At 46.9% G+C, this 25,250-nt stretch overlaps 19 non-coding genes across 19 annotated transcripts; all 19 read right to left on the minus strand.

Annotated features, from left to right (window-relative positions):
• Nucleotides 1-767: 767 nt before the first annotated feature.
• LOC142283502 (U2 spliceosomal RNA) lies at nt 768-958 on the minus strand. The gene has a single exon (XR_012745136.1). It is a non-coding gene; the product is annotated as a U2 spliceosomal RNA (small nuclear RNA).
• Nucleotides 959-2,075: 1,117 nt separating this feature from the next.
• LOC142283504 (U2 spliceosomal RNA) lies at nt 2,076-2,266 on the minus strand. Its single transcript, XR_012745138.1, has one exon. It is a non-coding gene; the product is annotated as a U2 spliceosomal RNA (small nuclear RNA).
• Nucleotides 2,267-3,383: 1,117 nt separating this feature from the next.
• On the minus strand, nt 3,384-3,574 carry LOC142283505 (U2 spliceosomal RNA). The gene has a single exon (XR_012745139.1). It is a non-coding gene; the product is annotated as a U2 spliceosomal RNA (small nuclear RNA).
• Nucleotides 3,575-4,691: 1,117 nt separating this feature from the next.
• Nucleotides 4,692-4,876, minus strand: LOC142283577 (U2 spliceosomal RNA). The gene has a single exon (XR_012745207.1). It is a non-coding gene; the product is annotated as a U2 spliceosomal RNA (small nuclear RNA).
• Nucleotides 4,877-6,198: 1,322 nt separating this feature from the next.
• LOC142283506 (U2 spliceosomal RNA) lies at nt 6,199-6,389 on the minus strand. Its single transcript, XR_012745140.1, has one exon. It is a non-coding gene; the product is annotated as a U2 spliceosomal RNA (small nuclear RNA).
• Nucleotides 6,390-7,505: 1,116 nt separating this feature from the next.
• Nucleotides 7,506-7,696, minus strand: LOC142283507 (U2 spliceosomal RNA). The gene has a single exon (XR_012745141.1). It is a non-coding gene; the product is annotated as a U2 spliceosomal RNA (small nuclear RNA).
• A 1,117-nt stretch (nt 7,697-8,813) lies between these two features.
• LOC142283508 (U2 spliceosomal RNA) lies at nt 8,814-9,004 on the minus strand. Its single transcript, XR_012745142.1, has one exon. It is a non-coding gene; the product is annotated as a U2 spliceosomal RNA (small nuclear RNA).
• Nucleotides 9,005-10,121: 1,117 nt separating this feature from the next.
• LOC142283509 (U2 spliceosomal RNA) lies at nt 10,122-10,312 on the minus strand. The gene has a single exon (XR_012745143.1). It is a non-coding gene; the product is annotated as a U2 spliceosomal RNA (small nuclear RNA).
• A 1,117-nt stretch (nt 10,313-11,429) lies between these two features.
• Nucleotides 11,430-11,620, minus strand: LOC142283510 (U2 spliceosomal RNA). Its single transcript, XR_012745144.1, has one exon. It is a non-coding gene; the product is annotated as a U2 spliceosomal RNA (small nuclear RNA).
• Nucleotides 11,621-12,737: 1,117 nt separating this feature from the next.
• On the minus strand, nt 12,738-12,928 carry LOC142283511 (U2 spliceosomal RNA). The gene has a single exon (XR_012745145.1). It is a non-coding gene; the product is annotated as a U2 spliceosomal RNA (small nuclear RNA).
• Nucleotides 12,929-14,045: 1,117 nt separating this feature from the next.
• Nucleotides 14,046-14,236, minus strand: LOC142283565 (U2 spliceosomal RNA). The gene has a single exon (XR_012745195.1). It is a non-coding gene; the product is annotated as a U2 spliceosomal RNA (small nuclear RNA).
• A 1,117-nt stretch (nt 14,237-15,353) lies between these two features.
• On the minus strand, nt 15,354-15,544 carry LOC142283512 (U2 spliceosomal RNA). Its single transcript, XR_012745146.1, has one exon. It is a non-coding gene; the product is annotated as a U2 spliceosomal RNA (small nuclear RNA).
• A 1,117-nt stretch (nt 15,545-16,661) lies between these two features.
• LOC142283513 (U2 spliceosomal RNA) lies at nt 16,662-16,852 on the minus strand. Its single transcript, XR_012745147.1, has one exon. It is a non-coding gene; the product is annotated as a U2 spliceosomal RNA (small nuclear RNA).
• A 1,117-nt stretch (nt 16,853-17,969) lies between these two features.
• Nucleotides 17,970-18,160, minus strand: LOC142283515 (U2 spliceosomal RNA). Its single transcript, XR_012745149.1, has one exon. It is a non-coding gene; the product is annotated as a U2 spliceosomal RNA (small nuclear RNA).
• A 1,117-nt stretch (nt 18,161-19,277) lies between these two features.
• Nucleotides 19,278-19,468, minus strand: LOC142283517 (U2 spliceosomal RNA). The gene has a single exon (XR_012745150.1). It is a non-coding gene; the product is annotated as a U2 spliceosomal RNA (small nuclear RNA).
• A 1,117-nt stretch (nt 19,469-20,585) lies between these two features.
• LOC142283518 (U2 spliceosomal RNA) lies at nt 20,586-20,776 on the minus strand. The gene has a single exon (XR_012745151.1). It is a non-coding gene; the product is annotated as a U2 spliceosomal RNA (small nuclear RNA).
• Nucleotides 20,777-21,893: 1,117 nt separating this feature from the next.
• Nucleotides 21,894-22,084, minus strand: LOC142283519 (U2 spliceosomal RNA). The gene has a single exon (XR_012745152.1). It is a non-coding gene; the product is annotated as a U2 spliceosomal RNA (small nuclear RNA).
• Nucleotides 22,085-23,201: 1,117 nt separating this feature from the next.
• On the minus strand, nt 23,202-23,392 carry LOC142283473 (U2 spliceosomal RNA). The gene has a single exon (XR_012745109.1). It is a non-coding gene; the product is annotated as a U2 spliceosomal RNA (small nuclear RNA).
• Nucleotides 23,393-24,509: 1,117 nt separating this feature from the next.
• On the minus strand, nt 24,510-24,700 carry LOC142283520 (U2 spliceosomal RNA). Its single transcript, XR_012745153.1, has one exon. It is a non-coding gene; the product is annotated as a U2 spliceosomal RNA (small nuclear RNA).
• Nucleotides 24,701-25,250: the final 550 nt, after the last annotated feature.

Below are 25,250 nucleotides of genomic sequence, written 5' to 3' on the forward strand. Positions count from 1 at the left end.
AAACCCTAATCTTTTCCCTTTCCTTCCCAGCCCCCAAACCCTGCCCTCTGTACCTTTCTCACCACCCGCTTCCCTTCTCCTGTCATCCCCCTACCACCCGGGAAAAAAAGAGATTGCCCCCTCCTTCCACTAGCCCACCCTCCCACCCAAAGAACAACTTCTTCTGCGCAGCTTGTTTTCTAGGCAGCAGCGCTATTGTGATGTCATCGGGGGGCATTGTGACAAGCCGCCAGTGTTCCGTCTCTTCATGTTGTGCACTGTTCAAACCGAAAATACATCAACAGGCAGGCTACAGAAAAGCTTACTAACAAAGGTTAGAGAGGGGCTTTCTCAGAGGGCTTTTTACAGTTTGTCTATTCCCAATTAGCCGGTTTAGTATACTTAATGAAAGTACTAATTCTTTCATAGGCCGCCCATTCTTAGTATTTGACGTTCAGGTAACAACAGGTAACTTTATTTGGAGTGGAAGCAGAGAGATAACACCAGATGCCAATTGTAGATCCTCTCACACCTGTGGTCACTGCAGCATCTGACTCCACTTTGTCCAAAAGGGATCTATTCCATTCAATTACACATGATCTAGATTAGACTGACAACAAGATACTGCACGGGACATAGCAGAGTTGGTGAAGTTGAGTGGTGATGAGTTTGCTATTTGGATGAATAAAGCAAGTAAAAAGTGTGTTAGATAAAAATTCATTTCAATTCGCTAATCGGGCTAATATGAATCAGGTGAATCGAGTTCTGCTTTTGGAAACTGGGTTAAGAAGGGGTGCACCGTTCCTGGAGGTACTGCAATACCAGGTCAATGCGTGGAGTGGACAGAGCAAGCTCTTTTTCCATCTCCCTGTTCTAAAAATCCATTTAATATATGGTCCCCAGATAGGGGACGTATCAGATATTAAACTGATAAGAACAGATACTACACTTGATCTTAGCCAAAAGGCCGAGAAGCGATAACCAGAATTGGTTTGGGCCTCGAGTGGCACCCTGGCCTATGCCGGACACATCTTAGGGAGAGAGAGCGAGAGGGAGACAAACCCACGCCTACACAAGACATTTTGTCACCCAAGCCAACCCTTGAAAAGGCTGCTTTGCAGAGCAAAAACAAGAAGAATGGTGCGTTTTGCAGCCGCCGCCCACTGCAATGAATCTGAATAACTCCTCCTTTAGGGCGCAAGCAACTCCCCTCCCCCTTGCAGTCTTTCCAATTCACGATACAAAAAGACGGACAGGACAGGTTGCCTGACTTTCCGTCACTGCCACCCTTTGCCATCCTTACCCGTAGAAAGCCCTTTCATCATCCCCAAACCCTAATCTTTTCCCTTTCCTTCCCAGCCCCCAAACCCTGCCCTCTGTACCTTTCTCACCACCCGCTTCCCTTCTCCTGTCATCCCCCTACCACCCGGGAAAAAAAGAGATTGCCCCCTCCTTCCACTAGCCCACCCTCCCACCCAAAGAACAACTTCTTCTGCGCAGCTTGTTTTCTAGGCAGCAGCGCTATTGTGATGTCATCGGGGGGCATTGTGACAAGCCGCCAGTGTTCCGTCTCTTCATGTTGTGCACTGTTCAAACCGAAAATACATCAACAGGCAGGCTACAGAAAAGCTTACTAACAAAGGTTAGAGAGGGGCTTTCTCAGAGGGCTTTTTACAGTTTGTCTATTCCCAATTAGCCGGTTTAGTATACTTAATGAAAGTACTAATTCTTTCATAGGCCGCCCATTCTTAGTATTTGACGTTCAGGTAACAACAGGTAACTTTATTTGGAGTGGAAGCAGAGAGATAACACCAGATGCCAATTGTAGATCCTCTCACACCTGTGGTCACTGCAGCATCTGACTCCACTTTGTCCAAAAGGGATCTATTCCATTCAATTACACATGATCTAGATTAGACTGACAACAAGATACTGCACGGGACATAGCAGAGTTGGTGAAGTTGAGTGGTGATGAGTTTGCTATTTGGATGAATAAAGCAAGTAAAAAGTGTGTTAGATAAAAATTCATTTCAATTCGCTAATCGGGCTAATATGAATCAGGTGAATCGAGTTCTGCTTTTGGAAACTGGGTTAAGAAGGGGTGCACCGTTCCTGGAGGTACTGCAATACCAGGTCAATGCGTGGAGTGGACAGAGCAAGCTCTTTTTCCATCTCCCTGTTCTAAAAATCCATTTAATATATGGTCCCCAGATAGGGGACGTATCAGATATTAAACTGATAAGAACAGATACTACACTTGATCTTAGCCAAAAGGCCGAGAAGCGATAACCAGAATTGGTTTGGGCCTCGAGTGGCACCCTGGCCTATGCCGGACACATCTTAGGGAGAGAGAGCGAGAGGGAGACAAACCCACGCCTACACAAGACATTTTGTCACCCAAGCCAACCCTTGAAAAGGCTGCTTTGCAGAGCAAAAACAAGAAGAATGGTGCGTTTTGCAGCCGCCGCCCACTGCAATGAATCTGAATAACTCCTCCTTTAGGGCGCAAGCAACTCCCCTCCCCCTTGCAGTCTTTCCAATTCACGATACAAAAAGACGGACAGGACAGGTTGCCTGACTTTCCGTCACTGCCACCCTTTGCCATCCTTACCCGTAGAAAGCCCTTTCATCATCCCCAAACCCTAATCTTTTCCCTTTCCTTCCCAGCCCCCAAACCCTGCCCTCTGTACCTTTCTCACCACCCGCTTCCCTTCTCCTGTCATCCCCCTACCACCCGGGAAAAAAAGAGATTGCCCCCTCCTTCCACTAGCCCACCCTCCCACCCAAAGAACAACTTCTTCTGCGCAGCTTGTTTTCTAGGCAGCAGCGCTATTGTGATGTCATCGGGGGGCATTGTGACAAGCCGCCAGTGTTCCGTCTCTTCATGTTGTGCACTGTTCAAACCGAAAATACATCAACAGGCAGGCTACAGAAAAGCTTACTAACAAAGGTTAGAGAGGGGCTTTCTCAGAGGGCTTTTTACAGTTTGTCTATTCCCAATTAGCCGGTTTAGTATACTTAATGAAAGTACTAATTCTTTCATAGGCCGCCCATTCTTAGTATTTGACGTTCAGGTAACAACAGGTAACTTTATTTGGAGTGGAAGCAGAGAGATAACACCAGATGCCAATTGTAGATCCTCTCACACCTGTGGTCACTGCAGCATCTGACTCCACTTTGTCCAAAAGGGATCTATTCCATTCAATTACACATGATCTAGATTAGACTGACAACAAGATACTGCACGGGACATAGCAGAGTTGGTGAAGTTGAGTGGTGATGAGTTTGCTATTTGGATGAATAAAGCAAGTAAAAAGTGTGTTAGATAAAAATTCATTTCAATTCGCTAATCGGGCTAATATGAATCAGGTGAATCGAGTTCTGCTTTTGGAAACTGGGTTAAGAAGGGGTGCACCGTTCCTGGAGGTACTGCAATACCAGGTCAATGCGTGGAGTGGACAGAGCAAGCTCTTTTTCCATCTCCCTGTTCTAAAAATCCATTTAATATATGGTCCCCAGATAGGGGACGTATCAGATATTAAACTGATAAGAACAGATACTACACTTGATCTTAGCCAAAAGGCCGAGAAGCGATAACCAGAATTGGTTTGGGCCTCGAGTGGCACCCTGGCCTATGCCGGACACATCTTAGGGAGAGAGAGCGAGAGGGAGACAAACCCACGCCTACACAAGACATTTTGTCACCCAAGCCAACCCTTGAAAAGGCTGCTTTGCAGAGCAAAAACAAGAAGAATGGTGCGTTTTGCAGCCGCCGCCCACTGCAATGAATCTGAATAACTCCTCCTTTAGGGCGCAAGCAACTCCCCTCCCCCTTGCAGTCTTTCCAATTCACGATACAAAAAGACGGACAGGACAGGTTGCCTGACTTTCCGTCACTGCCACCCTTTGCCATCCTTACCCGTAGAAAGCCCTTTCATCATCCCCAAACCCTAATCTTTTCCCTTTCCTTCCCAGCCCCCAAACCCTGCCCTCTGTACCTTTCTCACCACCCGCTTCCCTTCTCCTGTCATCCCCCTACCACCCGGGAAAAAAAGAGATTGCCCACTCCTTCCACTAGCCCACCCTCCCACCCAAAGAACAACTTCTTCTGCGCAGCTTGTTTTCTAGGCAGCAGCGCTATTGTGATGTCATCGGGGGGCATTGTGACAAGCCGCCAGTGTTCCGTCTCTTCATGTTGTGCACTGTTCAAACCGAAAATACATCAACAGGCAGGCTACAGAAAAGCTTACTAACAAAGGTTAGAGAGGGGCTTTCTCAGAGGGCTTTTTACAGTTTGTCTATTCCCAATTAGCCGGTTTAGTATACTTAATGAAAGTACTAATTCTTTCATAGGCCGCCCATTCTTAGTATTTGACGTTCAGGTAACAACAGGTAACTTTATTTGGAGTGGAAGCAGAGAGATAACACCAGATGCCAATTGTAGATCCTCTCACACCTGTGGTCACTGCAGCATCTGACTCCACTTTGTCCAAAAGGGATCTATTCCATTCAATTACACATGATCTAGATTAGACTGACAACAAGATACTGCACGGGACATAGCAGAGTTGGTGAAGTTGAGTGGTGATGAGTTTGCTATTTGGATGAATAAAGCAAGTAAAAAGTGTGTTAGATAAAAATTCATTTCAATTCGCTAATCGGGCTAATATGAATCAGGTGAATCGAGTTCTGCTTTTGGAAACTGGGTTAAGAAGGGGTGCACCGTTCCTGGAGGTACTGCAATACCAGGTCAATGCGTGGAGTGGACAGAGCAAGCTCTTTTTCCATCTCCCTGTTCTAAAAATCCATTTAATATATGGTCCCCAGATAGGGGACGTATCAGATATTAAACTGATAAGAACAGATGAGATTACATCCGCAATTTTCAGAAAACGGTCATCGGCCACCACACAAAAGCGCAGTGCCGCAGGTGATCGCCTCCCGAGCCCAGGAACCACCAGCCATAAGGGGACGTAAGCACCAAAAGGCGCAACAATCCCAGAGGCCGGCGGTTGTGCAAGCCCGGGCCCCTCCCAGCCAAGACCAAGGCAAACACAATGAAGGGACTACACTTGATCTTAGCCAAAAGGCCGAGAAGCGATAACCAGAATTGGTTTGGGCCTCGAGTGGCACCCTGGCCTATGCCGGACACATCTTAGGGAGAGAGAGCGAGAGGGAGACAAACCCACGCCTACACAAGACATTTTGTCACCCAAGCCAACCCTTGAAAAGGCTGCTTTGCAGAGCAAAACCAAGAAGAATGGTGCGTTTTGCAGCCGCCGCCCACTGCAATGAATCTGAATAACTCCTCCTTTAGGGCGCAAGCAACTCCCCTCCCCCTTGCAGTCTTTCCAATTCACGATACAAAAAGACGGACAGGACAGGTTGCCTGACTTTCCGTCACTGCCACCCTTTGCCATCCTTACCCGTAGAAAGCCCTTTCATCATCCCCAAACCCTAATCTTTTCCCTTTCCTTCCCAGCCCCCAAACCCTGCCCTCTGTACCTTTCTCACCACCCGCTTCCCTTCTCCTGTCATCCCCCTACCACCCGGGAAAAAAAGAGATTGCCCCCTCCTTCCACTAGCCCACCCTCCCACCCAAAGAACAACTTCTTCTGCGCAGCTTGTTTTCTAGGCAGCAGCGCTATTGTGATGTCATCGGGGGGCATTGTGACAAGCCGCCAGTGTTCCGTCTCTTCATGTTGTGCACTGTTCAAACCGAAAATACATCAACAGGCAGGCTACAGAAAAGCTTACTAACAAAGGTTAGAGAGGGGCTTTCTCAGAGGGCTTTTTACAGTTTGTCTATTCCCAATTAGCCGGTTTAGTATACTTAATGAAAGTACTAATTCTTTCATAGGCCGCCCATTCTTAGTATTTGACGTTCAGGTAACAACAGGTAACTTTATTTGGAGTGGAAGCAGAGAGATAACACCAGATGCCAATTGTAGATCCTCTCACACCTGTGGTCACTGCAGCATCTGACTCCACTTTGTCCAAAAGGGATCTATTCCATTCAATTACACATGATCTAGATTAGACTGACAACAAGATACTGCACGGGACATAGCAGAGTTGGTGAAGTTGAGTGGTGATGAGTTTGCTATTTGGATGAATAAAGCAAGTAAAAAGTGTGTTAGATAAAAATTCATTTCAATTCGCTAATCGGGCTAATATGAATCAGGTGAATCGAGTTCTGCTTTTGGAAACTGGGTTAAGAAGGGGTGCACCGTTCCTGGAGGTACTGCAATACCAGGTCAATGCGTGGAGTGGACAGAGCAAGCTCTTTTTCCATCTCCCTGTTCTAAAAATCCATTTAATATATGGTCCCCAGATAGGGGACGTATCAGATATTAAACTGATAAGAACAGATACTACACTTGATCTTAGCCAAAAGGCCGAGAAGCGATAACCAGAATTGGTTTGGGCCTCGAGTGGCACCCTGGCCTATGCCGGACACATCTTAGGGAGAGAGAGCGAGAGGGAGACAAACCCACGCCTACACAAGACATTTTGTCACCCAAGCCAACCCTTGAAAAGGCTGCTTTGCAGAGCAAAAACAAGAAGAATGGTGCGTTTTGCAGCCGCCGCCCACTGCAATGAATCTGAATAACTCCTCCTTTAGGGCGCAAGCAACTCCCCTCCCCCTTGCAGTCTTTCCAATTCACGATACAAAAAGACGGACAGGACAGGTTGCCTGACTTTCCGTCACTGCCACCCTTTGCCATCCTTACCCGTAGAAAGCCCTTTCATCATCCCCAAACCCTAATCTTTTCCCTTTCCTTCCCAGCCCCCAAACCCTGCCCTCTGTACCTTTCTCACCACCCGCTTCCCTTCTCCTGTCAACCCCTACCACCCGGGAAAAAAAGAGATTGCCCCCTCCTTCCACTAGCCCACCCTCCCACCCAAAGAACAACTTCTTCTGCGCAGCTTGTTTTCTAGGCAGCAGCGCTATTGTGATGTCATCGGGGGGCATTGTGACAAGCCGCCAGTGTTCCGTCTCTTCATGTTGTGCACTGTTCAAACCGAAAATACATCAACAGGCAGGCTACAGAAAAGCTTACTAACAAAGGTTAGAGAGGGGCTTTCTCAGAGGGCTTTTTACAGTTTGTCTATTCCCAATTAGCCGGTTTAGTATACTTAATGAAAGTACTAATTCTTTCATAGGCCGCCCATTCTTAGTATTTGACGTTCAGGTAACAACAGGTAACTTTATTTGGAGTGGAAGCAGAGAGATAACACCAGATGCCAATTGTAGATCCTCTCACACCTGTGGTCACTGCAGCATCTGACTCCACTTTGTCCAAAAGGGATCTATTCCATTCAATTACACATGATCTAGATTAGACTGACAACAAGATACTGCACGGGACATAGCAGAGTTGGTGAAGTTGAGTGGTGATGAGTTTGCTATTTGGATGAATAAAGCAAGTAAAAAGTGTGTTAGATAAAAATTCATTTCAATTCGCTAATCGGGCTAATATGAATCAGGTGAATCGAGTTCTGCTTTTGGAAACTGGGTTAAGAAGGGGTGCACCGTTCCTGGAGGTACTGCAATACCAGGTCAATGCGTGGAGTGGACAGAGCAAGCTCTTTTTCCATCTCCCTGTTCTAAAAATCCATTTAATATATGGTCCCCAGATAGGGGACGTATCAGATATTAAACTGATAAGAACAGATACTACACTTGATCTTAGCCAAAAGGCCGAGAAGCGATAACCAGAATTGGTTTGGGCCTCGAGTGGCACCCTGGCCTATGCCGGACACATCTTAGGGAGAGAGAGCGAGAGGGAGACAAACCCACGCCTACACAAGACATTTTGTCACCCAAGCCAACCCTTGAAAAGGCTGCTTTGCAGAGCAAAAACAAGAAGAATGGTGCGTTTTGCAGCCGCCGCCCACTGCAATGAATCTGAATAACTCCTCCTTTAGGGCGCAAGCAACTCCCCTCCCCCTTGCAGTCTTTCCAATTCACGATACAAAAAGACGGACAGGACAGGTTGCCTGACTTTCCGTCACTGCCACCCTTTGCCATCCTTACCCGTAGAAAGCCCTTTCATCATCCCCAAACCCTAATCTTTTCCCTTTCCTTCCCAGCCCCCAAACCCTGCCCTCTGTACCTTTCTCACCACCCGCTTCCCTTCTCCTGTCATCCCCCTACCACCCGGGAAAAAAAGAGATTGCCCCCTCCTTCCACTAGCCCACCCTCCCACCCAAAGAACAACTTCTTCTGCGCAGCTTGTTTTCTAGGCAGCAGCGCTATTGTGATGTCATCGGGGGGCATTGTGACAAGCCGCCAGTGTTCCGTCTCTTCATGTTGTGCACTGTTCAAACCGAAAATACATCAACAGGCAGGCTACAGAAAAGCTTACTAACAAAGGTTAGAGAGGGGCTTTCTCAGAGGGCTTTTTACAGTTTGTCTATTCCCAATTAGCCGGTTTAGTATACTTAATGAAAGTACTAATTCTTTCATAGGCCGCCCATTCTTAGTATTTGACGTTCAGGTAACAACAGGTAACTTTATTTGGAGTGGAAGCAGAGAGATAACACCAGATGCCAATTGTAGATCCTCTCACACCTGTGGTCACTGCAGCATCTGACTCCACTTTGTCCAAAAGGGATCTATTCCATTCAATTACACATGATCTAGATTAGACTGACAACAAGATACTGCACGGGACATAGCAGAGTTGGTGAAGTTGAGTGGTGATGAGTTTGCTATTTGGATGAATAAAGCAAGTAAAAAGTGTGTTAGATAAAAATTCATTTCAATTCGCTAATCGGGCTAATATGAATCAGGTGAATCGAGTTCTGCTTTTGGAAACTGGGTTAAGAAGGGGTGCACCGTTCCTGGAGGTACTGCAATACCAGGTCAATGCGTGGAGTGGACAGAGCAAGCTCTTTTTCCATCTCCCTGTTCTAAAAATCCATTTAATATATGGTCCCCAGATAGGGGACGTATCAGATATTAAACTGATAAGAACAGATACTACACTTGATCTTAGCCAAAAGGCCGAGAAGCGATAACCAGAATTGGTTTGGGCCTCGAGTGGCACCCTGGCCTATGCCGGACACATCTTAGGGAGAGAGAGCGAGAGGGAGACAAACCCACGCCTACACAAGACATTTTGTCACCCAAGCCAACCCTTGAAAAGGCTGCTTTGCAGAGCAAAAACAAGAAGAATGGTGCGTTTTGCAGCCGCCGCCCACTGCAATGAATCTGAATAACTCCTCCTTTAGGGCGCAAGCAACTCCCCTCCCCCTTGCAGTCTTTCCAATTCACGATACAAAAAGACGGACAGGACAGGTTGCCTGACTTTCCGTCACTGCCACCCTTTGCCATCCTTACCCGTAGAAAGCCCTTTCATCATCCCCAAACCCTAATCTTTTCCCTTTCCTTCCCAGCCCCCAAACCCTGCCCTCTGTACCTTTCTCACCACCCGCTTCCCTTCTCCTGTCATCCCCCTACCACCCGGGAAAAAAAGAGATTGCCCCCTCCTTCCACTAGCCCACCCTCCCACCCAAAGAACAACTTCTTCTGCGCAGCTTGTTTTCTAGGCAGCAGCGCTATTGTGATGTCATCGGGGGGCATTGTGACAAGCCGCCAGTGTTCCGTCTCTTCATGTTGTGCACTGTTCAAACCGAAAATACATCAACAGGCAGGCTACAGAAAAGCTTACTAACAAAGGTTAGAGAGGGGCTTTCTCAGAGGGCTTTTTACAGTTTGTCTATTCCCAATTAGCCGGTTTAGTATACTTAATGAAAGTACTAATTCTTTCATAGGCCGCCCATTCTTAGTATTTGACGTTCAGGTAACAACAGGTAACTTTATTTGGAGTGGAAGCAGAGAGATAACACCAGATGCCAATTGTAGATCCTCTCACACCTGTGGTCACTGCAGCATCTGACTCCACTTTGTCCAAAAGGGATCTATTCCATTCAATTACACATGATCTAGATTAGACTGACAACAAGATACTGCACGGGACATAGCAGAGTTGGTGAAGTTGAGTGGTGATGAGTTTGCTATTTGGATGAATAAAGCAAGTAAAAAGTGTGTTAGATAAAAATTCATTTCAATTCGCTAATCGGGCTAATATGAATCAGGTGAATCGAGTTCTGCTTTTGGAAACTGGGTTAAGAAGGGGTGCACCGTTCCTGGAGGTACTGCAATACCAGGTCAATGCGTGGAGTGGACAGAGCAAGCTCTTTTTCCATCTCCCTGTTCTAAAAATCCATTTAATATATGGTCCCCAGATAGGGGACGTATCAGATATTAAACTGATAAGAACAGATACTACACTTGATCTTAGCCAAAAGGCCGAGAAGCGATAACCAGAATTGGTTTGGGCCTTGAGTGGCACCTTGGCCTATGCCGGACACATCTTAGGGAGAGAGAGCGAGAGGGAGACAAACCCACGCCTACACAAGACATTTTGTCACCCAAGCCAACCCTTGAAAAGGCTGCTTTGCAGAGCAAAAACAAGAAGAATGGTGCGTTTTGCAGCCGCCGCCCACTGCAATGAATCTGAATAACTCCTCCTTTAGGGCGCAAGCAACTCCCCTCCCCCTTGCAGTCTTTCCAATTCACGATACAAAAAGACGGACAGGACAGGTTGCCTGACTTTCCGTCACTGCCACCCTTTGCCATCCTTACCCGTAGAAAGCCCTTTCATCATCCCCAAACCCTAATCTTTTCCCTTTCCTTCCCAGCCCCCAAACCCTGCCCTCTGTACCTTTCTCACCACCCGCTTCCCTTCTCCTGTCATCCCCCTACCACCCGGGAAAAAAAGAGATTGCCCCCTCCTTCCACTAGCCCACCCTCCCACCCAAAGAACAACTTCTTCTGCGCAGCTTGTTTTCTAGGCAGCAGCGCTATTGTGATGTCATCGGGGGGCATTGTGACAAGCCGCCAGTGTTCCGTCTCTTCATGTTGTGCACTGTTCAAACCGAAAATACATCAACAGGCAGGCTACAGAAAAGCTTACTAACAAAGGTTAGAGAGGGGCTTTCTCAGAGGGCTTTTTACAGTTTGTCTATTCCCAATTAGCCGGTTTAGTATACTTAATGAAAGTACTAATTCTTTCATAGGCCGCCCATTCTTAGTATTTGACGTTCAGGTAACAACAGGTAACTTTATTTGGAGTGGAAGCAGAGAGATAACACCAGATGCCAATTGTAGATCCTCTCACACCTGTGGTCACTGCAGCATCTGACTCCACTTTGTCCAAAAGGGATCTATTCCATTCAATTACACATGATCTAGATTAGACTGACAACAAGATACTGCACGGGACATAGCAGAGTTGGTGAAGTTGAGTGGTGATGAGTTTGCTATTTGGATGAATAAAGCAAGTAAAAAGTGTGTTAGATAAAAATTCATTTCAATTCGCTAATCGGGCTAATATGAATCAGGTGAATCGAGTTCTGCTTTTGGAAACTGGGTTAAGAAGGGGTGCACCGTTCCTGGAGGTACTGCAATACCAGGTCAATGCGTGGAGTGGACAGAGCAAGCTCTTTTTCCATCTCCCTGTTCTAAAAATCCATTTAATATATGGTCCCCAGATAGGGGACGTATCAGATATTAAACTGATAAGAACAGATACTACACTTGATCTTAGCCAAAAGGCCGAGAAGCGATAACCAGAATTGGTTTGGGCCTCGAGTGGCACCCTGGCCTATGCCGGACACATCTTAGGGAGAGAGAGCGAGAGGGAGACAAACCCACGCCTACACAAGACATTTTGTCACCCAAGCCAACCCTTGAAAAGGCTGCTTTGCAGAGCAAAAACAAGAAGAATGGTGCGTTTTGCAGCCGCCGCCCACTGCAATGAATCTGAATAACTCCTCCTTTAGGGCGCAAGCAACTCCCCTCCCCCTTGCAGTCTTTCCAATTCACGATACAAAAAGACGGACAGGACAGGTTGCCTGACTTTCCGTCACTGCCACCCTTTGCCATCCTTACCCGTAGAAAGCCCTTTCATCATCCCCAAACCCTAATCTTTTCCCTTTCCTTCCCAGCCCCCAAACCCTGCCCTCTGTACCTTTCTCACCACCCGCTTCCCTTCTCCTGTCATCCCCCTACCACCCGGGAAAAAAAGAGATTGCCCCCTCCTTCCACTAGCCCACCCTCCCACCCAAAGAACAACTTCTTCTGCGCAGCTTGTTTTCTAGGCAGCAGCGCTATTGTGATGTCATCGGGGGGCATTGTGACAAGCCGCCAGTGTTCCGTCTCTTCATGTTGTGCACTGTTCAAACCGAAAATACATCAACAGGCAGGCTACAGAAAAGCTTACTAACAAAGGTTAGAGAGGGGCTTTCTCAGAGGGCTTTTTACAGTTTGTCTATTCCCAATTAGCCGGTTTAGTATACTTAATGAAAGTACTAATTCTTTCATAGGCCGCCCATTCTTAGTATTTGACGTTCAGGTAACAACAGGTAACTTTATTTGGAGTGGAAGCAGAGAGATAACACCAGATGCCAATTGTAGATCCTCTCACACCTGTGGTCACTGCAGCATCTGACTCCACTTTGTCCAAAAGGGATCTATTCCATTCAATTACACATGATCTAGATTAGACTGACAACAAGATACTGCACGGGACATAGCAGAGTTGGTGAAGTTGAGTGGTGATGAGTTTGCTATTTGGATGAATAAAGCAAGTAAAAAGTGTGTTAGATAAAAATTCATTTCAATTCGCTAATCGGGCTAATATGAATCAGGTGAATCGAGTTCTGCTTTTGGAAACTGGGTTAAGAAGGGGTGCACCGTTCCTGGAGGTACTGCAATACCAGGTCAATGCGTGGAGTGGACAGAGCAAGCTCTTTTTCCATCTCCCTGTTCTAAAAATCCATTTAATATATGGTCCCCAGATAGGGGACGTATCAGATATTAAACTGATAAGAACAGATACTACACTTGATCTTAGCCAAAAGGCCGAGAAGCGATAACCAGAATTGGTTTGGGCCTCGAGTGGCACCCTGGCCTATGCCGGACACATCTTAGGGAGAGAGAGCGAGAGGGAGACAAACCCACGCCTACACAAGACATTTTGTCACCCAAGCCAACCCTTGAAAAGGCTGCTTTGCAGAGCAAAAACAAGAAGAATGGTGCGTTTTGCAGCCGCCGCCCACTGCAATGAATCTGAATAACTCCTCCTTTAGGGCGCAAGCAACTCCCCTCCCCCTTGCAGTCTTTCCAATTCACGATACAAAAAGACGGACAGGACAGGTTGCCTGACTTTCCGTCACTGCCACCCTTTGCCATCCTTACCCGTAGAAAGCCCTTTCATCATCCCCAAACCCTAATCTTTTCCCTTTCCTTCCCAGCCCCCAAACCCTGCCCTCTGTACCTTTCTCACCACCCGCTTCCCTTCTCCTGTCATCCCCCTACCACCCGGGAAAAAAAGAGATTGCCCCCTCCTTCCACTAGCCCACCCTCCCACCCAAAGAACAACTTCTTCTGCGCAGCTTGTTTTCTAGGCAGCAGCGCTATTGTGATGTCATCGGGGGGCATTGTGACAAGCCGCCAGTGTTCCGTCTCTTCATGTTGTGCACTGTTCAAACCGAAAATACATCAACAGGCAGGCTACAGAAAAGCTTACTAACAAAGGTTAGAGAGGGGCTTTCTCAGAGGGCTTTTTACAGTTTGTCTATTCCCAATTAGCCGGTTTAGTATACTTAATGAAAGTACTAATTCTTTCATAGGCCGCCCATTCTTAGTATTTGACGTTCAGGTAACAACAGGTAACTTTATTTGGAGTGGAAGCAGAGAGATAACACCAGATGCCAATTGTAGATCCTCTCACACCTGTGGTCACTGCAGCATCTGACTCCACTTTGTCCAAAAGGGATCTATTCCATTCAATTACACATGATCTAGATTAGACTGACAACAAGATACTGCACGGGACATAGCAGAGTTGGTGAAGTTGAGTGGTGATGAGTTTGCTATTTGGATGAATAAAGCAAGTAAAAAGTGTGTTAGATAAAAATTCATTTCAATTCGCTAATCGGGCTAATATGAATCAGGTGAATCGAGTTCTGCTTTTGGAAACTGGGTTAAGAAGGGGTGCACCGTTCCTGGAGGTACTGCAATACCAGGTCAATGCGTGGAGTGGACAGAGCAAGCTCTTTTTCCATCTCCCTGTTCTAAAAATCCATTTAATATATGGTCCCCAGATAGGGGACGTATCAGATATTAAACTGATAAGAACAGATACTATGCTTGATCTTAGCCAAAAGGCCGAGAAGCGATAACCAGAATTGGTTTGGGCCTCGAGTGGCACCCTGGCCTATGCCGGACACATCTTAGGGAGAGAGAGCGAGAGGGAGACAAACCCACGCCTACACAAGACATTTTGTCACCCAAGCCAACCCTTGAAAAGGCTGCTTTGCAGAGCAAAAACAAGAAGAATGGTGCGTTTTGCAGCCGCCGCCCACTGCAATGAATCTGAATAACTCCTCCTTTAGGGCGCAAGCAACTCCCCTCCCCCTTGCAGTCTTTCCAATTCACGATACAAAAAGACGGACAGGACAGGTTGCCTGACTTTCCGTCACTGCCACCCTTTGCCATCCTTACCCGTAGAAAGCCCTTTCATCATCCCCAAACCCTAATCTTTTCCCTTTCCTTCCCAGCCCCCAAACCCTGCCCTCTGTACCTTTCTCACCACCCGCTTCCCTTCTCCTGTCATCCCCCTACCACCCGGGAAAAAAAGAGATTGCCCCCTCCTTCCACTAGCCCACCCTCCCACCCAAAGAACAACTTCTTCTGCGCAGCTTGTTTTCTAGGCAGCAGCGCTATTGTGATGTCATCGGGGGGCATTGTGACAAGCCGCCAGTGTTCCGTCTCTTCATGTTGTGCACTGTTCAAACCGAAAATACATCAACAGGCAGGCTACAGAAAAGCTTACTAACAAAGGTTAGAGAGGGGCTTTCTCAGAGGGCTTTTTACAGTTTGTCTATTCCCAATTAGCCGGTTTAGTATACTTAATGAAAGTACTAATTCTTTCATAGGCCGCCCATTCTTAGTATTTGACGTTCAGGTAACAACAGGTAACTTTATTTGGAGTGGAAGCAGAGAGATAACACCAGATGCCAATTGTAGATCCTCTCACACCTGTGGTCACTGCAGCATCTGACTCCACTTTGTCCAAAAGGGATCTATTCCATTCAATTACACATGATCTAGATTAGACTGACAACAAGATACTGCACGGGACATAGCAGAGTTGGTGAAGTTGAGTGGTGATGAGTTTGCTATTTGGATGAATAAAGCAAGTAAAAAGTGTGTTAGATAAAAATTCATTTCAATTCGCTAATCGGGCTAATATGAATCAGGTGAATCGAGTTCTGCTTTTGGAAACTGGGTTAAGAAGGGGTGCACCGTTCCTGGAGGTACTGCAATACCAGGTCAATGCGTGGAGTGGACAGAGCAAGCTCTTTTTCCATCTCCCTGTTCTAAAAATCCATTTAATATATGGTCCCCAGATAGGGGACGTATCAGATATTAAACTGATAAGAACAGATACTACACTTGATCTTAGCCAAAAGGCCGAGAAGCGATAACCAGAATTGGTTTGGGCCTCGAGTGGCACCCTGGCCTATGCCGGACACATCTTAGGGAGAGAGAGCGAGAGGGAGACAAACCCACGCCTACACAAGACATTTTGTCACCCAAGCCAACCCTTGAAAAGGCTGCTTTGCAGAGCAAAAACAAGAAGAATGGTGCGTTTTGCAGCCGCCGCCCACTGCAATGAATCTGAATAACTCCTCCTTTAGGGCGCAAGCAACTCCCCTCCCCCTTGCAGTCTTTCCAATTCACGATACAAAAAGACGGACAGGACAGGTTGCCTGACTTTCCGTCACTGCCACCCTTTGCCATCCTTACCCGTAGAAAGCCCTTTCATCATCCCCAAACCCTAATCTTTTCCCTTTCCTTCCCAGCCCCCAAACCCTGCCCTCTGTACCTTTCTCACCACCCGCTTCCCTTCTCCTGTCATCCCCCTACCACCCGGGAAAAAAAGAGATTGCCCCCTCCTTCCACTAGCCCACCCTCCCACCCAAAGAACAACTTCTTCTGCGCAGCTTGTTTTCTAGGCAGCAGCGCTATTGTGATGTCATCGGGGGGCATTGTGACAAGCCGCCAGTGTTCCGTCTCTTCATGTTGTGCACTGTTCAAACCGAAAATACATCAACAGGCAGGCTACAGAAAAGCTTACTAACAAAGGTTAGAGAGGGGCTTTCTCAGAGGGCTTTTTACAGTTTGTCTATTCCCAATTAGCCGGTTTAGTATACTTAATGAAAGTACTAATTCTTTCATAGGCCGCCCATTCTTAGTATTTGACGTTCAGGTAACAACAGGTAACTTTATTTGGAGTGGAAGCAGAGAGATAACACCAGATGCCAATTGTAGATCCTCTCACACCTGTGGTCACTGCAGCATCTGACTCCACTTTGTCCAAAAGGGATCTATTCCATTCAATTACACATGATCTAGATTAGACTGACAACAAGATACTGCACGGGACATAGCAGAGTTGGTGAAGTTGAGTGGTGATGAGTTTGCTATTTGGATGAATAAAGCAAGTAAAAAGTGTGTTAGATAAAAATTCATTTCAATTCGCTAATCGGGCTAATATGAATCAGGTGAATCGAGTTCTGCTTTTGGAAACTGGGTTAAGAAGGGGTGCACCGTTCCTGGAGGTACTGCAATACCAGGTCAATGCGTGGAGTGGACAGAGCAAGCTCTTTTTCCATCTCCCTGTTCTAAAAATCCATTTAATATATGGTCCCCAGATAGGGGACGTATCAGATATTAAACTGATAAGAACAGATACTACACTTGATCTTAGCCAAAAGGCCGAGAAGCGATAACCAGAATTGGTTTGGGCCTCGAGTGGCACCCTGGCCTATGCCGGACACATCTTAGGGAGAGAGAGCGAGAGGGAGACAAACCCACGCCTACACAAGACATTTTGTCACCCAAGCCAACCCTTGAAAAGGCTGCTTTGCAGAGCAAAAACAAGAAGAATGGTGCGTTTTGCAGCCGCCGCCCACTGCAATGAATCTGAATAACTCCTCCTTTAGGGCGCAAGCAACTCCCCTCCCCCTTGCAGTCTTTCCAATTCACGATACAAAAAGACGGACAGGACAGGTTGCCTGACTTTCCGTCACTGCCACCCTTTGCCATCCTTACCCGTAGAAAGCCCTTTCATCATCCCCAAACCCTAATCTTTTCCCTTTCCTTCCCAGCCCCCAAACCCTGCCCTCTGTACCTTTCTCACCACCCGCTTCCCTTCTCCTGTCATCCCCCTACCACCCGGGAAAAAAAGAGATTGCCCCCTCCTTCCACTAGCCCACCCTCCCACCCAAAGAACAACTTCTTCTGCGCAGCTTGTTTTCTAGGCAGCAGCGCTATTGTGATGTCATCGGGGGGCATTGTGACAAGCCGCCAGTGTTCCGTCTCTTCATGTTGTGCACTGTTCAAACCGAAAATACATCAACAGGCAGGCTACAGAAAAGCTTACTAACAAAGGTTAGAGAGGGGCTTTCTCAGAGGGCTTTTTACAGTTTGTCTATTCCCAATTAGCCGGTTTAGTATACTTAATGAAAGTACTAATTCTTTCATAGGCCGCCCATTCTTAGTATTTGACGTTCAGGTAACAACAGGTAACTTTATTTGGAGTGGAAGCAGAGAGATAACACCAGATGCCAATTGTAGATCCTCTCACACCTGTGGTCACTGCAGCATCTGACTCCACTTTGTCCAAAAGGGATCTATTCCATTCAATTACACATGATCTAGATTAGACTGACAACAAGATACTGCACGGGACATAGCAGAGTTGGTGAAGTTGAGTGGTGATGAGTTTGCTATTTGGATGAATAAAGCAAGTAAAAAGTGTGTTAGATAAAAATTCATTTCAATTCGCTAATCGGGCTAATATGAATCAGGTGAATCGAGTTCTGCTTTTGGAAACTGGGTTAAGAAGGGGTGCACCGTTCCTGGAGGTACTGCAATACCAGGTCAATGCGTGGAGTGGACAGAGCAAGCTCTTTTTCCATCTCCCTGTTCTAAAAATCCATTTAATATATGGTCCCCAGATAGGGGACGTATCAGATATTAAACTGATAAGAACAGATACTACACTTGATCTTAGCCAAAAGGCCGAGAAGCGATAACCAGAATTGGTTTGGGCCTCGAGTGGCACCCTGGCCTATGCCGGACACATCTTAGGGAGAGAGAGCGAGAGGGAGACAAACCCACGCCTACACAAGACATTTTGTCACCCAAGCCAACCCTTGAAAAGGCTGCTTTGCAGAGCAAAAACAAGAAGAATGGTGCGTTTTGCAGCCGCCGCCCACTGCAATGAATCTGAATAACTCCTCCTTTAGGGCGCAAGCAACTCCCCTCCCCCTTGCAGTCTTTCCAATTCACGATACAAAAAGACGGACAGGACAGGTTGCCTGACTTTCCGTCACTGCCACCCTTTGCCATCCTTACCCGTAGAAAGCCCTTTCATCATCCCCAAACCCTAATCTTTTCCCTTTCCTTCCCAGCCCCCAAACCCTGCCCTCTGTACCTTTCTCACCACCCGCTTCCCTTCTCCTGTCATCCCCCTACCACCCGGGAAAAAAAGAGATTGCCCCCTCCTTCCACTAGCCCACCCTCCCACCCAAAGAACAACTTCTTCTGCGCAGCTTGTTTTCTAGGCAGCAGCGCTATTGTGATGTCATCGGGGGGCATTGTGACAAGCCGCCAGTGTTCCGTCTCTTCATGTTGTGCACTGTTCAAACCGAAAATACATCAACAGGCAGGCTACAGAAAAGCTTACTAACAAAGGTTAGAGAGGGGCTTTCTCAGAGGGCTTTTTACAGTTTGTCTATTCCCAATTAGCCGGTTTAGTATACTTAATGAAAGTACTAATTCTTTCATAGGCCGCCCATTCTTAGTATTTGACGTTCAGGTAACAACAGGTAACTTTATTTGGAGTGGAAGCAGAGAGATAACACCAGATGCCAATTGTAGATCCTCTCACACCTGTGGTCACTGCAGCATCTGACTCCACTTTGTCCAAAAGGGATCTATTCCATTCAATTACACATGATCTAGATTAGACTGACAACAAGATACTGCACGGGACATAGCAGAGTTGGTGAAGTTGAGTGGTGATGAGTTTGCTATTTGGATGAATAAAGCAAGTAAAAAGTGTGTTAGATAAAAATTCATTTCAATTCGCTAATCGGGCTAATATGAATCAGGTGAATCGAGTTCTGCTTTTGGAAACTGGGTTAAGAAGGGGTGCACCGTTCCTGGAGGTACTGCAATACCAGGTCAATGCGTGGAGTGGACAGAGCAAGCTCTTTTTCCATCTCCCTGTTCTAAAAATCCATTTAATATATGGTCCCCAGATAGGGGACGTATCAGATATTAAACTGATAAGAACAGATACTACACTTGATCTTAGCCAAAAGGCCGAGAAGCGATAACCAGAATTGGTTTGGGCCTCGAGTGGCACCCTGGCCTATGCCGGACACATCTTAGGGAGAGAGAGCGAGAGGGAGACAAACCCACGCCTACACAAGACATTTTGTCACCCAAGCCAACCCTTGAAAAGGCTGCTTTGCAGAGCAAAAACAAGAAGAATGGTGCGTTTTGCAGCCGCCGCCCACTGCAATGAATCTGAATAACTCCTCCTTTAGGGCGCAAGCAACTCCCCTCCCCCTTGCAGTCTTTCCAATTCACGATACAAAAAGACGGACAGGACAGGTTGCCTGACTTTCCGTCACTGCCACCCTTTGCCATCCTTACCCGTAGAAAGCCCTTTCATCATCCCCAAACCCTAATCTTTTCCCTTTCCTTCCCAGCCCCCAAACCCTGCCCTCTGTACCTTTCTCACCACCCGCTTCCCTTCTCCTGTCATCCCCCTACCACCCGGGAAAAAAAGAGATTGCCCCCTCCTTCCACTAGCCCACCCTCCCACCCAAAGAACAACTTCTTCTGCGCAGCTTGTTTTCTAGGCAGCAGCGCTATTGTGATGTCATCGGGGGGCATTGTGACAAGCCGCCAGTGTTCCGTCTCTTCATGTTGTGCACTGTTCAAACCGAAAATACATCAACAGGCAGGCTACAGAAAAGCTTACTAACAAAGGTTAGAGAGGGGCTTTCTCAGAGGGCTTTTTACAGTTTGTCTATTCCCAATTAGCCGGTTTAGTATACTTAATGAAAGTACTAATTCTTTCATAGGCCGCCCATTCTTAGTATTTGACGTTCAGGTAACAACAGGTAACTTTATTTGGAGTGGAAGCAGAGAGATAACACCAGATGCCAATTGTAGATCCTCTCACACCTGTGGTCACTGCAGCATCTGACTCCACTTTGTCCAAAAGGGATCTATTCCATTCAATTACACATGATCTAGATTAGACTGACAACAAGATACTGCACGGGACATAGCAGAGTTGGTGAAGTTGAGTGGTGATGAGTTTGCTATTTGGATGAATAAAGCAAGTAAAAAGTGTGTTAGATAAAAATTCATTTCAATTCGCTAATCGGGCTAATATGAATCAGGTGAATCGAGTTCTGCTTTTGGAAACTGGGTTAAGAAGGGGTGCACCGTTCCTGGAGGTACTGCAATACCAGGTCAATGCGTGGAGTGGACAGAGCAAGCTCTTTTTCCATCTCCCTGTTCTAAAAATCCATTTAATATATGGTCCCCAGATAGGGGACGTATCAGATATTAAACTGATAAGAACAGATACTACACTTGATCTTAGCCAAAAGGCCGAGAAGCGATAACCAGAATTGGTTTGGGCCTCGAGTGGCACCCTGGCCTATGCCGGACACATCTTAGGGAGAGAGAGCGAGAGGGAGACAAACCCACGCCTACACAAGACATTTTGTCACCCAAGCCAACCCTTGAAAAGGCTGCTTTGCAGAGCAAAAACAAGAAGAATGGTGCGTTTTGCAGCCGCCGCCCACTGCAATGAATCTGAATAACTCCTCCTTTAGGGCGCAAGCAACTCCCCTCCCCCTTGCAGTCTTTCCAATTCACGATACAAAAAGACGGACAGGACAGGTTGCCTGACTTTCCGTCACTGCCACCCTTTGCCATCCTTACCCGTAGAAAGCCCTTTCATCATCCCCAAACCCTAATCTTTTCCCTTTCCTTCCCAGCCCCCAAACCCTGCCCTCTGTACCTTTCTCACCACCCGCTTCCCTTCTCCTGTCATCCCCCTACCACCCGGGAAAAAAAGAGATTGCCCCCTCCTTCCACTAGCCCACCCTCCCACCCAAAGAACAACTTCTTCTGCGCAGCTTGTTTTCTAGGCAGCAGCGCTATTGTGATGTCATCGGGGGGCATTGTGACAAGCCGCCAGTGTTCCGTCTCTTCATGTTGTGCACTGTTCAAACCGAAAATACATCAACAGGCAGGCTACAGAAAAGCTTACTAACAAAGGTTAGAGAGGGGCTTTCTCAGAGGGCTTTTTACAGTTTGTCTATTCCCAATTAGCCGGTTTAGTATACTTAATGAAAGTACTAATTCTTTCATAGGCCGCCCATTCTTAGTATTTGACGTTCAGGTAACAACAGGTAACTTTATTTGGAGTGGAAGCAGAGAGATAACACCAGATGCCAATTGTAGATCCTCTCACACCTGTGGTCACTGCAGCATCTGACTCCACTTTGTCCAAAAGGGATCTATTCCATTCAATTACACATGATCTAGATTAGACTGACAACAAGATACTGCACGGGACATAGCAGAGTTGGTGAAGTTGAGTGGTGATGAGTTTGCTATTTGGATGAATAAAGCAAGTAAAAAGTGTGTTAGATAAAAATTCATTTCAATTCGCTAATCGGGCTAATATGAATCAGGTGAATCGAGTTCTGCTTTTGGAAACTGGGTTAAGAAGGGGTGCACCGTTCCTGGAGGTACTGCAATACCAGGTCAATGCGTGGAGTGGACAGAGCAAGCTCTTTTTCCATCTCCCTGTTCTAAAAATCCATTTAATATATGGTCCCCAGATAGGGGACGTATCAGATATTAAACTGATAAGAACAGATACTACACTTGATCTTAGCCAAAAGGCCGAGAAGCGATAACCAGAATTGGTTTGGGCCTCGAGTGGCACCCTGGCCTATGCCGGACACATCTTAGGGAGAGAGAGCGAGAGGGAGACAAACCCACGCCTACACAAGACATTTTGTCACCCAAGCCAACCCTTGAAAAGGCTGCTTTGCAGAGCAAAAACAAGAAGAATGGTGCGTTTTGCAGCCGCCGCCCACTGCAATGAATCTGAATAACTCCTCCTTTAGGGCGCAAGCAACTCCCCTCCCCCTTGCAGTCTTTCCAATTCACGATACAAAAAGACGGACAGGACAGGTTGCCTGACTTTCCGTCACTGCCACCCTTTGCCATCCTTACCCGTAGAAAGCCCTTTCATCATCCCCAAACCCTAATCTTTTCCCTTTCCTTCCCAGCCCCCAAACCCTGCCCTCTGTACCTTTCTCACCACCCGCTTCCCTTCTCCTGTCATCCCCCTACCACCCGGGAAAAAAAGAGATTGCCCCCTCCTTCCACTAGCCCACCCTCCCACCCAAAGAACAACTTCTTCTGCGCAGCTTGTTTTCTAGGCAGCAGCGCTATTGTGATGTCATCGGGGGGCATTGTGACAAGCCGCCAGTGTTCCGTCTCTTCATGTTGTGCACTGTTCAAACCGAAAATACATCAACAGGCAGGCTACAGAAAAGCTTACTAACAAAGGTTAGAGAGGGGCTTTCTCAGAGGGCTTTTTACAGTTTGTCTATTCCCAATTAGCCGGTTTAGTATACTTAATGAAAGTACTAATTCTTTCATAGGCCGCCCATTCTTAGTATTTGACGTTCAGGTAACAACAGGTAACTTTATTTGGAGTGGAAGCAGAGAGATAACACCAGATGCCAATTGTAGATCCTCTCACACCTGTGGTCACTGCAGCATCTGACTCCACTTTGTCCAAAAGGGATCTATTCCATTCAATTACACATGATCTAGATTAGACTGACAACAAGATACTGCACGGGACATAGCAGAGTTGGTGAAGTTGAGTGGTGATGAGTTTGCTATTTGGATGAATAAAGCAAGTAAAAAGTGTGTTAGATAAAAATTCATTTCAATTCGCTAATCGGGCTAATATGAATCAGGTGAATCGAGTTCTGCTTTTGGAAACTGGGTTAAGAAGGGGTGCACTGTTCCTGGAGGTACTGCAATACCAGGTCAATGCGTGGAGTGGACAGAGCAAGCTCTTTTTCCATCTCCCTGTTCTAAAAATCCATTTAATATATGGTCCCCAGATAGGGGACGTATCAGATATTAAACTGATAAGAACAGATACTACACTTGATCTTAGCCAAAAGGCCGAGAAGCGATAACCAGAATTGGTTTGGGCCTCGAGTGGCACCCTGGCCTATGCCGGACACATCTTAGGGAGAGAGAGCGAGAGGGAGACAAACCCACGCCTACACAAGACATTTTGTCACCCAAGCCAACCCTTGAAAAGGCTGCTTTGCAGAGCAAAAACAAGAAGAATGGTGCGTTTTGCAGCCGCCGCCCACTGCAATGAATCTGAATAACTCCTCCTTTAGGGCGCAAGCAACTCCCCTCCCCCTTGCAGTCTTTCCAATTCACGATACAAAAAGACGGACAGGACAGGTTGCCTGACTTTCCGTCACTGCCACCCTTTGCCATCCTTACCCGTAGAAAGCCCTTTCATCATCCCCAAACCCTAATCTTTTCCCTTTCCTTCCCAGCCCCCAAACCCTGCCCTCTGTACCTTTCTCACCACCCGCTTCCCTTCTCCTGTCATCCCCCTACCACCCGGGAAAAAAAGAGATTGCCCCCTCCTTCCACTAGCCCACCCTCCCACCCAAAGAACAACTTCTTCTGCGCAGCTTGTTTTCTAGGCAGCAGCGCTATTGTGATGTCATCGGGGGGCATTGTGACAAGCCGCCAGTGTTCCGTCTCTTCATGTTGTGCACTGTTCAAACCGAAAATACATCAACAGGCAGGCTACAGAAAAGCTTACTAACAAAGGTTAGAGAGGGGCTTTCTCAGAGGGCTTTTTACAGTTTGTCTATTCCCAATTAGCCGGTTTAGTATACTTAATGAAAGTACTAATTCTTTCATAGGCCGCCCATTCTTAGTATTTGACGTTCAGGTAACAACAGGTAACTTTATTTGGAGTGGAAGCAGAGAGATAACACCAGATGCCAATTGTAGATCCTCTCACACCTGTGGTCACTGCAGCATCTGACTCCACTTTGTCCAAAAGGGATCTATTCCATTCAATTACACATGATCTAGATTAGACTGACAACAAGATACTGCACGGGACATAGCAGAGTTGGTGAAGTTGAGTGGTGATGAGTTTGCTATTTGGATGAATAAAGCAAGTAAAAAGTGTGTTAGATAAAAATTCATTTCAATTCGCTAATCGGGCTAATATGAATCAGGTGAATCGAGTTCTGCTTTTGGAAACTGGGTTAAGAAGGGGTGCACCGTTCCTGGAGGTACTGCAATACCAGGTCAATGCGTGGAGTGGACAGAGCAAGCTCTTTTTCCATCTCCCTGTTCTAAAAATCCATTTAATATATGGTCCCCAGATAGGGGACGTATCAGATATTAAACTGATAAGAACAGATACTACACTTGATCTTAGCCAAAAGGCCGAGAAGCGATAACCAGAATTGGTTTGGGCCTCGAGTGGCACCCTGGCCTATGCCGGACACATCTTAGGGAGAGAGAGCGAGAGGGAGACAAACCCACGCCTACACAAGACATTTTGTCACCCAAGCCAACCCTTGAAAAGGCTGCTTTGCAGAGCAAAAACAAGAAGAATGGTGCGTTTTGCAGCCGCCGCCCACTGCAATGAATCTGAATAACTCCTCCTTTAGGGCGCAAGCAACTCCCCTCCCCCTTGCAGTCTTTCCAATTCACGATACAAAAAGACGGACAGGACAGGTTGCCTGACTTTCCGTCACTGCCACCCTTTGCCATCCTTACCCGTAGAAAGCCCTTTCATCATCCCCAAACCCTAATCTTTTCCCTTTCCTTCCCAGCCCCCAAACCCTGCCCTCTGTACCTTTCTCACCACCCGCTTCCCTTCTCCTGTCATCCCCCTACCACCCGGGAAAAAAAGAGATTGCCCCCTCCTTCCACTAGCCCACCCTCCCACCCAAAGAACAACTTCTTCTGCGCAGCTTGTTTTCTAGGCAGCAGCGCTATTGTG

The sequence above is a fragment of the Anomaloglossus baeobatrachus genome, unplaced genomic scaffold, assembly GCF_048569485.1.
Source record: "Anomaloglossus baeobatrachus isolate aAnoBae1 unplaced genomic scaffold, aAnoBae1.hap1 Scaffold_542, whole genome shotgun sequence".
Lineage (NCBI taxonomy): Eukaryota > Metazoa > Chordata > Amphibia > Anura > Aromobatidae > Anomaloglossus > Anomaloglossus baeobatrachus.